This window comes from Oryctolagus cuniculus, chromosome 11 (genome assembly GCF_051225735.1).
Source record: "Oryctolagus cuniculus isolate XC-2025 breed Fujian yellow rabbit chromosome 11, ASM5122573v1, whole genome shotgun sequence".
NCBI classification, from domain to species: Eukaryota; Metazoa; Chordata; class Mammalia; order Lagomorpha; family Leporidae; genus Oryctolagus; species Oryctolagus cuniculus.
The window spans coordinates 104,503,043-104,514,106 of NC_142877.1; the positions used below are offsets into that span (position 1 = coordinate 104,503,043).

Here is an 11,064-nt window from a genome sequence, read left to right on the forward strand (position 1 = left end):
GTGGGCTCCACCCCTTTACAACCATTTTATTTTCCCTCTCTCTCTCTCTCTCTCTCTCTCTCTCTTTGGCAGTTCTCTTTCTTTTTTATTCCACATATCAGTGAGATCATGCAATATTTTTCTTTCAGTCTGGCTTATTTCATTTAGCATAATATCATTTAAGCTCATTAATATTATTGCCAATGACATGATCACCTTTTTAAAACTGAAAAATATTCCACTGGATGCTACCATTTATCCATTCATCCATCATCAGACACTTAAGTTGCTTCTGTGCCGTGGTTACTACGAGTAGTGCCACATTGAATATGGTGGTGTAGATAGCTCTTCAATGTACTGCATACCCAAAGTGAGATTGATGATCATATAGTAGTTTTATGTTTTTATTTTTTGAGAAACCTCCATACTGTGTATAGTGCTATACCAGCTTGCTTTCTTACCAAAGTGTACAAGAGTTCTTTTCTTCACAGCCTATTTTACAGTGTCAGAAGATATGGAAAATAATGGACATCCTGAGCAAGCTACTAATTTAATGTACTCTCAACCTGATATCCCTTAAATATCAAGTGGATATTTAAAGCGTTTAAAGAGGTGGGCATTTGTCATAGTGGTTAAGTCACTGCTTGGGATACTCGCATCCCATATCAAAGAGCCTGCTTTGAATTCCAGCTCCTCTGTGTCCAACTCAGCTTCCTGCTAATGCATATGTGGGAGGCAGCAGATGATGGCTCAAGTCCTTGGGCCCCTGCCACACACATGGGAGATCCAGATCAAGTTCTGAATTCCTGGCTTCACCCTGGTTCAGCCCTGTCTAATGTGGGCATTTGGAGAATGAACTAGCGAATGGAAGATCTCTCTCCATCTGTCTCTCTCCTCTCTTTCTTTCTCTCTGCTTTTCAAATAAATTGAGAACAAAAAATAAAAAGGAAAGAAAGCATTTAGATGTGGGTTCTGGCTGCAGGAAGGGTGGGATAAAGCTCATCTTCATGAATGCCCCCAAAAAACCAATGTAATCCAACATTTAACTGGAACACTCTCTCCTTACTCAAACCTTAACCTCCAGCCCACGGCCTGCCATCTCTCTTGCTGTACCTGATACCTGGAGGTCCTTCCACAGATGCTTACAGGGTTCACTTCTTCAAGTCTTGGCCCAAGTGCTTCCATCTTAATACAGCATGAACTGATCATTCCATTTAAGAGACCAAGTTGATCTCACAGAAGCAGAGAATAGAACAGTAGTGACTAGAGCGTGAGAAGCTTGTGAAACTTTTGTACTGTATTTCTGTCATAAAGTGTCACAGATATTTAATCTAGTTTTAATAAATGCTGATTTATTAATTTATTTATTTTAGAGGAGAGAGCGAGAGCGAGAGAAATGAGAGCTCCCATCCACTGGTTCATTCCCCAAATGCCTGCAGTGACTGGGGCTGTGACAGACTGAAGCCAGGAACCGAGAGCTTCAACCCAGTCTCCCTTGTGGTTGGCAGGCACCCAACTACTTGGCTCATCATCTGCTGCCTCCCATGGTCAAGGATCTGGAAGGACCCTACTTGGGTCCCAAATAGGGCCACTCATGTGAGAGACCCAGATGGAGTTCCTGGCTTCTGGCTGGCCTAGACCTGGCTATTGAGGGCATTTGGAGAGTATATCAGCACAATCTCTCTCTTCCAGTCACTCTGCCTCTCAAATAACTAAAATAAGGGAAAAAATGCTCCCGTGTCACTGAGTTTTACTCTAGTTTAGTCATTTTCACTGCTTTATATTATTCCATTATGTGGCCATATCATCATTTATTTATTCATTCTGTTGTCAATATGTGTGTATGTGCATATCTGATATATATGCGTGTGTGTGTACATACATCTAGACATACTTCAAAAAGTTCAGGAGAAAATGGAATTAAAGTTTTTTGGTGCAGATTTTGAAATCCATGTATAGTTTTTCCATGGCACACATTAACTGTGAACTTTTTGAGGACCCCCTCTTGTAGTTTTTTTCCATTAGAAACAGAGCTTCTAGAAGTATTTTCTTTATGTATATCCCTGTCCTCATGTCCAGGAGTTTCCAAGTGTACCTGAGAATGGATTTGTGGATTAGGCTTTACTAAAGATGATTTCCCTAAACAGTTGTCTCCATTATAGACTGCCAGTAATATAAAGATTTCCACTCAACCACATCTTCAATTTAATTAGTGTTGTCAGACTTTTATTTTGTTACTCTCACCCACAGCATTAAGAACAGACCAAAATCTCCTGTCACCGTTGGTGGATTTATTCCCAAACTGAAGGTCCTGTAGCATCTGACCATGAAGAATCTCCTTGTCCACATGGCAGCTCCTGATTACTCCTGCTCCATCAGGTGGGATGCAGTGTGGCTGTGACCATGGCAATAGCTGAGTCTGTCCCCGTAGACTCCCATGGTTGATCTCATTAGCAATCGCCTTATTTGATGGGCCACAGAATATAAACCAATGAATACTTCAAAGTGACCTCATCCACTCTAGGCATTAGACTGATGCTAGGTGGATAATGTGATGTCCCCCCCCTCCTTTACTTTAAATTCGATTAAAAAAAAAAAAACAATAACAGGAAGTTGGAATAATTGATGAGGAAAAACATTTGCAAGTATACTGTTTTGTATTTCTTTAGGAAATGTTTTTCTTAGTTAAACTAAATGTTGTCTCAAAGTTAAAACTGAGGAAATCCTTCCCTTGGCATATTAGCTTTCTAAAAAAATACAAATTTAAAAACCAGTGTCGGTATCCAACAGTATTTCCAGAGACAATAACAAAAAGCTGAATTGAGAATGAGGAGATTCCAATTCTAAACCAAGCACTTTCACTATGTGACCTCTGACTTCTCTGGTCATCTGTTTCCTCATCAGCAAAACAGGGATAACTCTATCCCTTCCAGCCTCAGAGGGCTATGTGAGAATTCAGTGATATACAGTGCACTCAGTTATTCATCTGACCTTCATTGAGATCCTGATTTGGGTTAGTGTTTTGAAACCTGCTTTAGGAAAGCAAAAGACACTTAAAAGCTGATCCTTTTCCTCTGGAGTTGTCAGAGTAATAGAGCAGAGACAGTGTTGAAATCATTAGAATCCTACAAAAGTGTAAAGTTATATAATTACAAGTGGTGGTAGTGGTGATTACTAGGAAGATTATGTGAAGTTATAAAAATGAAAACAATGAAAAATTAGTAAAACACCACTTGAGAACTCCTTGAAGAGGGTCTTTGTAAAGTTTCATTTCTTTTCTTTCCTAAAAGCATATTTATTTATTTGAGAGGCAGAGAGGCAGAAGGCTTCCTTCTGCTGACTCCTTCCCCAAATGTCCACAACAGGCCAAGAACTCAATCCACATCTCCCATGCCATGTGGGTAGCAGAGATCTAAACACGTTAGCTGTCATCTCCTGCCTCCCAGGATGTCCATAGCAGGAAGCTAGAATAGAGAGTAGTGCTGGGACTCTAGCTCAGGCACTGTGATATGGGATGTAAGCATCATAAGTGGTATCTCACGTACAGTTCCGCACATGCTCATTCGGACTCACCCCTAAGGGTAGAGATAGAAACGTGCCATGGGACACAAATCCCATTAAGTTGGCAGGTATCAATGTCATCTTACAGTTAAAGTGATCAGTTTAAGTCCATAATTGGTCATAAAGATAGGATTAAGTGTCAAAGGGATCACATAAATAAGACCAGTGTCTGCTAATACTATCTGATAGAATTAAAAAGGAGAGAATGATCCAACATGGGAAGTAGGATACACAGCAGACTCATAGACTAACGGATGTCCTAAACAGCACTTTGGCCTCAGAATTAGCCCTTGAGGCATTCAGATCTGGCTAAAAACCCCATGAGAGTTTCTCAGGCATGGAAAGACAAGACACTGTGGCAAAAAATGACCTACATGAAAGATCTTTGTGAGTGAGATCCCAGTGGATAGAACGGGTCATCAAAGAAGGAGGTACCTTTCTCTGAAGGGAGGAAGGAACTTCCACTTTACTGTGGCCTTGTCTAAATGAGATCAGAGTTTGTGAACTCAAGAGGCTTCCATAGCCTTGGCAACTCATGACAAGAGCCTCAGGTGATTACTGACGTCATAAATAAGAGTGTCAATTGTTAAATCAACAACGGGAGTCACTGTGTACTTACTCCCCATGTAGGATCTCTGTCCTTAATGTGTTGTGCTATGTGCGCACTGTGCTGATCTGATGGCAGAAGCCAGGTACTTATCCTGGTCTCCCATGGGGTGCAAGGCCCAAGCACTTGGGCCATCCTCCACTGCACTCCCTGGCCACAGCAGAGAGCTGGCCTGGAAGAGGGGCAACCGGGACAGAATCCGGCGCCCCAACTGGGACTAGAACCCGGTGTGCTGGCGCCGCAAGGCAGAGGATTAGCCTAGTGAGCCACGGCACCGGCCTACAAATATACCATATGTTTAATATGGGATACCAATTAGAACCAGAAACTTTCTTTCTTTTTTTTTTCTTTTTTTAACTTTTATTTAATGAATATAAATTTCCAAAGTACGACTTATGGATTACAATGGCTTCCCCCACATACCGTCCCTCCCACCCACAACCCTCCCTTTTCCCACTCCCTCTCCCCTTCCATTCACATCAAGATTCATTTTCGATTATCTTAATATACAGAAGATCAGCTTAGTATACATTAAGTAAGGATTTCAACAGTTTGCTCCCACACAGAAACATAAAGTGAAAAATAATAGATGATTTTTTTTAAATGATGATGAAATCAGATCAGACCTATTGTCGTGTTTAATCCCAGTGAGAGTCAAGTTGGGAATTGATAATTTCTTTTTTTTTTTTTTTACAGAAGATCAGTTTAGTATGCATTAAGTAAAGATTTCAACAGTTTTCACCCCCATAGAAACACAAAGTGAAATATATTGTTTGAGTACTCGTTATAGCATTAAATCTCAATGTACAGCACATTAAGGACAGAGATCCTACATGAGGAGTAAGTGCACAGTGACTCCTGTTGTTGACTTTACCAATTGACACTCCTGTCTATGGCATCAGTAATCTCCCTATGCTCCACTCATGAGTTTCCAAGGCTATGGAAGCCCTCTGAGTTCTCTGACTCTTATCTTGTTTAGACAAGGTCATAGTCAAAGTGGAAGTTCTCTCCTCCCTTCAGAGAAAGGTACCTCCTTCTTTGATGACCTGTTCTTTCCACTGGGATCTCACTCACAGAGATCTTTTGCCAGAGTGTCTTGGCTTTCCATGCCTGAAATACTCTCATGGGCTTTTCAGCCAGATCTGAATGCCCCAAGGGCTGATTCTGAGGCCAGAGTGCTATTTAGGACATCTGCCATTCTATGAGTCTGCTGAGTATCTCACTTCCCATGTTGGATCACTCTCCCCTTTATTTATTCTATTGGTTAGTGTTAGCAGGTACTAGACTTGTTTATGTGCTCCCTTTGACTCTTAGTCCTTTCATTATGATCAATTGTGAACTGAAATTGATCACTTGGACTAGTGAGATGGCATTGGTACATGCCACCTTGATGGGATTGAATTGGAATCCCCTGGTATGTTTCTAACTCTACCATTTGTGGCAAGTCAGCTTGAGCATGTCCCAAATTATACATCTCTTCCCTCTCTTATTCCCACTCTTATGTTTAACAGGGATCACATTTCAGTTAAATTTCAACACTTAAGAATAACTGTGTATTAATTACAGAATTAAACCAGTCATATTAAGTAGAACAGATAAAAAAACTACTAAGAGGGATAATGTCTTAAGTTGTTCATTAACAGTCAGGGCTATGCTGATCAAGTCACCGTTTCCCATAGTGTCCATTTCACTTCAACAGGTTTCCTTTTTGGTGTTCAGTCAGTTGTCACCGATCAGGGAGAACATATGGTATTTGTCCCTTTGGGACTGGCTTATTTCACTCAGCATGATGTAGAACCAGAAACTTTCATAAGAACACAATGTTGTTTGTCTATTATAAAGAATATTATTGTGCTGTTAATCAATTTTGTTGTCACTCACAAATTGCTAAGAAAATAAAAGTCCCTAACTTAAAGGACCTAACATTGAAGCAGAATCAACAGCAAGCCTGTCTTGAAAGTGAACTAGAGAAGTGGACACTATGAGAAACGGTGACTTGATCTGCCCTTGCCCTGACTGTTGATGAACAACTTAATACATTATCCCTCTTAGTATTTTTTTTGTCTGTTCTACTTAATACTATTGGTTTAATTCTGTAATTAACACACAGTTATTCTTAAGTGTTGAAACTTAAATGAAAAGTGATCCCTGTTAAATATAAGAGTGGGAATAAGAGAGGATGTACAATCTGGGACATGCTCAAGCTGACTTGCCCCAAACTGTAGAGTTAGAAACATACCAGAGGATTCCAATTCAATCCCATCAAGGTGGCATGTACCAATGCCATCTCACTAGTCCAAGTGATCAATTTCTGTTCACAATTGATCATAATGATAGGACTAAGAGTCAAAGGGAGCATATAAACAAGACTAGTGTCTGAAAATACTAACCGATAGAACAAAAAAGGGAGAGAACGATCCAACATGGGAAGTGGGATACACAGCAGACTCATAGAATGGCAGATGTCCTAAACAGCACTCTGGTCTCAGAATCAGCCCTTGGGGCATTCGGATCTGGCTGAAAAGCCCATGAGAGTATTTCAGGCATGGAAAGCCAAGACACTCTTTGGGAATAAAAAATGACCTAAATGAAAGATCTCCACGAGTGAGATCCCAGTGGAAAGAACGGGTCATCAAAGAAGGAGGTACCTTTCTCTGAAGGGAGGAGAGAACTTCCACTTTGACAGTTTGACTACGACCTTGTCCAAATATGATCAGAGTCGGCGAACTCAAAAGGCTTCCATAGCCTTGGCAACTCATGACTGGAGCCTGGGGAGATTAATGATGCCATAAACAAGAGTGTCAAATTGTTAAGTCAACAACAGGAGTCACTGTGCACTTACTCCTCATGTAGGATCTCTGTCCTTAATGTGCCGTACATTGAGATTTAATGCTATAACTAGTACTCAAACAGTATTTTTCACTTTGTGTTTCTATGTGGGTACAAACTGTTGAAATCTTTACTTAATATATGCTAAACTGATCTTCTGTATATAAGAGAATCGAAAATGAATCTCGATGTGAATGGAAGGGGAGAAGGAGCGAGAAAGGGTTGCGGGTGGGAGGGAAGTTATGGGGGGGGGGGAAGCCATTGTAATCCATAAGCTGTTCTTTGGAAATTTATATTCATTAAATAAGTTTAAAAAAAAAAAAGAAAGTTAACTAGAAAGTGAAAATAGTGAACTCATCAAGAGAAGGAGGGAGGAGCCATTTTCCTCTCCTGTTTCCCAGGCTGGTAGATGAGTTGGGTTTAGAAGCTTCAGAGGCCAAAAAGGCTGAAGGAGAGAGACACTTGTTCTTCAGACTCAGGATGAAGATGAGCAGTCTGGCCACGGTTCAGTTCACCTCTCCCTGTTCTGGGGAACAGAATGCAGCACCATGCCTGGGGAGTGATCAGAGCTTGCCTTTCACAGGAGGACTGAGAGTGTCCTTGTTTGGGATCAGTTGTGGTTCAGAATACAGCACTAACACTTCACTCCCCCTGTCCCCTCTATGGAGACCATGGCATTAGGTCTGTTTTGTCTCCTTTGTCTGTGAAGCTGGCTAGTCTTTTCTTTTATATACATATATATATATATAATTTTTTAAGATTTATTTATGGGGGCCAGCGCGGTGGCACAGCGGGTTTATGCCCTGGCCTGAAGTGCCGGCATCCCATATGGGTGCCGGTTCAAGACCCAGATGCTCTACTTCCTGTCCAGGTCTCTTGTGGCCTGGGAGAGCAGTAGAAGATGGCCCAAGGCCTTGGGCCCCTGCACCCACGTGAGAGACCCAGAGGAAGCTCCTGGCTTCAGATCAGCACAGTTCCAGCTATTGCGGCCAACTGCTTCTCCTTCTCTCTGCTTCTCCTTCTCTCTCTGCATAACTCTGACTTTCAAATAAATAAATAAATAAATCTTTAAGGGCTGCGCCAATCTGAAGCCAGGAGCTTCTTCAGGGTTTCCCACGTGGGTGCAGGGGTCCAAGGAATTGGGCCATCCTCCACTGCTTTCCCAGGCCATAGCAGAGAGCTGGATTGGAAGAGGAGCAGCCGGGACTCAAACCGGCACCCACATGGGATGCCTGCACTGCAGGCGGCGGCTTTACCTGCTACACCACAGCACTGGCCACTGGATGGTTTTCTACTAGTCCTGTATTGGAGGCATTTCCTCTGCTGGTTTGAACACTGGTGGGAGCTGTTATGACAGTAAATACTTAGAACTTACGGAGGACATCTGAACCACCTTATTTTGGGGAAGAGGCACTAGACATGGCCAGGAAAGAGCTGGATTTGAGTCTTGGCTCTCATCTGCCAGTTCTGGATGTGGTTAAAAAAAAAAAAAAGGCTGTTTTGGTCAAATAACAGCTACTTGTAGTGTGTGTTTACTACTGTTCTCAGACACCATCTCAGTGCAATCCCCCAAGAGCCCTGTAACATAAAGTCAGTCTTATCATAATCCCATCATCATTCTTACTTCATAGATAAGGAAAATAGACAGGTTGAGTGGTTGAAAGCCATTTGGTTAGAGTTAGGTAAAACCGGCTTGAAAAGCTCCACTTTTACCATTTCATTAGCTGTGTGACCATGAATACCTAACTTAATCTCTGGGAGCTTCTCTCCTCATCTGTAAAATGGAAATCACTGTAAAATATGACCTAACATTTATTGTCTCAAAGCATTACATGGAACCACTCAAATGTATTTCACAGTAAAATCAATATCCACATTTTATGGAAGGAGAAACTGAGAGATGAAATTACTTACTCATGGTCCTCCGCCTGCGGCACCAGCATCCCTTATTGGTGCAGGGTTCTAGTCCCGGCTGCTCCTCTTCCAGTCCAGCTCTCTGCTGTGGCCCAAGTGCTTGGGCCCTGCACCCGCATGGGAGACCAGGAGGAAGCAGCTGGCTCCTGGCTTCAGATTGGTGTAGTTCCAGCCGTAGTGGCCATTTGCGGGAGTGAATCAATGGAAGGAAGTCCTTTCTCTCTGTCTCTCTCTCACCATCTAACTCTATCTGTCAAATAATAAGAAAGAAAAAAAAAGAAATTACTCAAATTTACAACTCTAAGATACCACCTCTAAGAGCTACAGAAATCGGGGATAATAATACCACATCACAGCACCACATGTTCAGGAACAGGTCCCCTTAAAACTGCTAGGGGGGCCGGCGTCACGGCTCACTAGGCTAATCCTCTGCCTGCAGCGCCAGCACCCCGGGGTTCTAGTCCCGGTCGCTCCTCTTCCAGTCAAGCTCTCTGCTGTGGCCCGGGGAGGCAGTGGAGGATGGCCCAAGTGCTTGCGTCCCTGCATCTGCAAGGGAGACCGGGAGGAGGCACCCGGCTCCTCTCTTGAGATCAGCGCAGCGCCGACCCGTAGCAGCCACTGGGGGGAGTGAGTAGAGGGAGGACTTTTCTCTCTGTCTCTCTCTCACTGTCTATAACTCTCTCTCTGTCTCTCTCACTCTCTAACTCTGCCTGTCCAAAAAAAACCAAACAAACAAAAAACAAAAAAAAAAAAAAAAAAAAAACACTGCTGGGGGGTAGGCAATGAATCCCACTAGGATGGGGGTGGAGCTGACACCAGTGGTTGGGCCATGAGGTCACCTAACTTCCAGCCATGGAGTGGGGCCTAGAGCCAAGGATGGTGTCGGGTGTAGATCACGCCATATATATGACTGTGCCATTTTACTAACAGTATAATATTGATTCAAGATAAGCTGTGATACTTTAGAACACCTATGGTAATCCCTGGAGCAAGCAGCAGCAAAAAAAAAAAAATTTTTTTTAACTAAAAGTGTGTATTATAAGCTAATGGAAGATAGAGTAGCTCCAGGCCACTTGGGTAATGCTTTAGTAGCAATTTACAGGGCTGAGTAAAACTGTGCTTTCCTGAGAATCTGTGTTTTGGTCTAGAAAATGAACTACCCTTTGGAAATTGATGGACCGTTTGCAGGACTCAAAGCCATACCTTTCTATATGCTGGCCACGGCCCAACAGGCTTTCCCCAGTAAATGCTACCAGAACTGTGCCTATGATCTCTCTGTTCCTATGACATGCACAGTGAGAGATCCAGGTTAGGTGCCTAGCAAGCTAACCAATAAGCAGAGATGTGACCTAGATGCTGGGGAAGTTTATGAAATGCCCAGCAGACACAGAGGCTGAATTTCATCCCTAAGACGTTACTGATGCAAATGTCATGATGGCATAGAGTGTCTTTTTCAATTTGAATAAACAAAACTCTGGTATACCAACACATAAATTAGGGAAATAAACATGCAAACCTTTAGAACTAGAAGTCTTAAACCAGCAAGTAAATGGAATCATATAGAAAAAAAAAAAAATCTGGGGCTGTCGCCGTGGCTCACTTGGTTAATCCTCCACCTGTGGCGCCAGTATCCCATATGGGTGCCAGGTTCTGTCTCTGTCGCTCCTCTTCCAGTCCAGCTCTCTGCTATGGCTCAGGAGGGCAGTGGAGGATGGCCCAAGTACTTGGGTTCCTGTACCAGTATGGGAGACCAGGAGGAAGCACCTGGCTCCTGGCTTCGGATCGGCACAGCGCCGGCCGTAGCGGCCATTTGGGGGGTGAACCAACGGAAGGAAGACCTTTCTCTCTGTTCTCTCTCTCTCTCTCACTGTCTAACTCTGCCTGTCAAAAAAAGAAAGAAAGAAAAAGAAAAAAAAATCTAATAGAGGAAGTAAAATGGATTAAAAAAATATTTGTTTAACCCAAAAAGAAAGAAGGAAGAGTAAAAGGAAAAGATAATCAGTGGGATAAATAAAAAACAATTAGCGGGGGCTGGCGCTGTGGCATAGCGGGTAAAGTCGCCGCCTGCAGCACCAGCAGCCCATATGGGCCTCAGTTCAAGACCCAGCTGCTCCACTTCCAATCCAGCTCTCTGCTATGGCCTGGGAAAGCAGGAAGATGGCCCAAGTCCTTGG

The 11,064-nt window shown here is 42.8% G+C and overlaps 1 long non-coding RNA gene across 2 annotated transcripts; it reads right to left on the reverse strand.

Moving 5' to 3' along the window:
- Positions 1-2,187: 2,187 nt before the first annotated feature.
- On the reverse strand, positions 2,188-9,595 carry LOC149123597 (uncharacterized). 2 transcript variants are annotated; one of them, XR_016216982.1, is made up of 3 exons: positions 9,250-9,595; positions 8,891-9,140; positions 2,188-2,440 (listed from the first exon to the last, which is right to left on the reverse strand). It is a non-coding gene; the product is annotated as an uncharacterized LOC149123597 (long non-coding RNA). The 2 variants fall into 2 exon arrangements; XR_016216981.1 differs by having other exon boundaries at positions 9,237-9,595.
- Between the last annotated feature and the right edge of the window lie 1,469 nt (positions 9,596-11,064).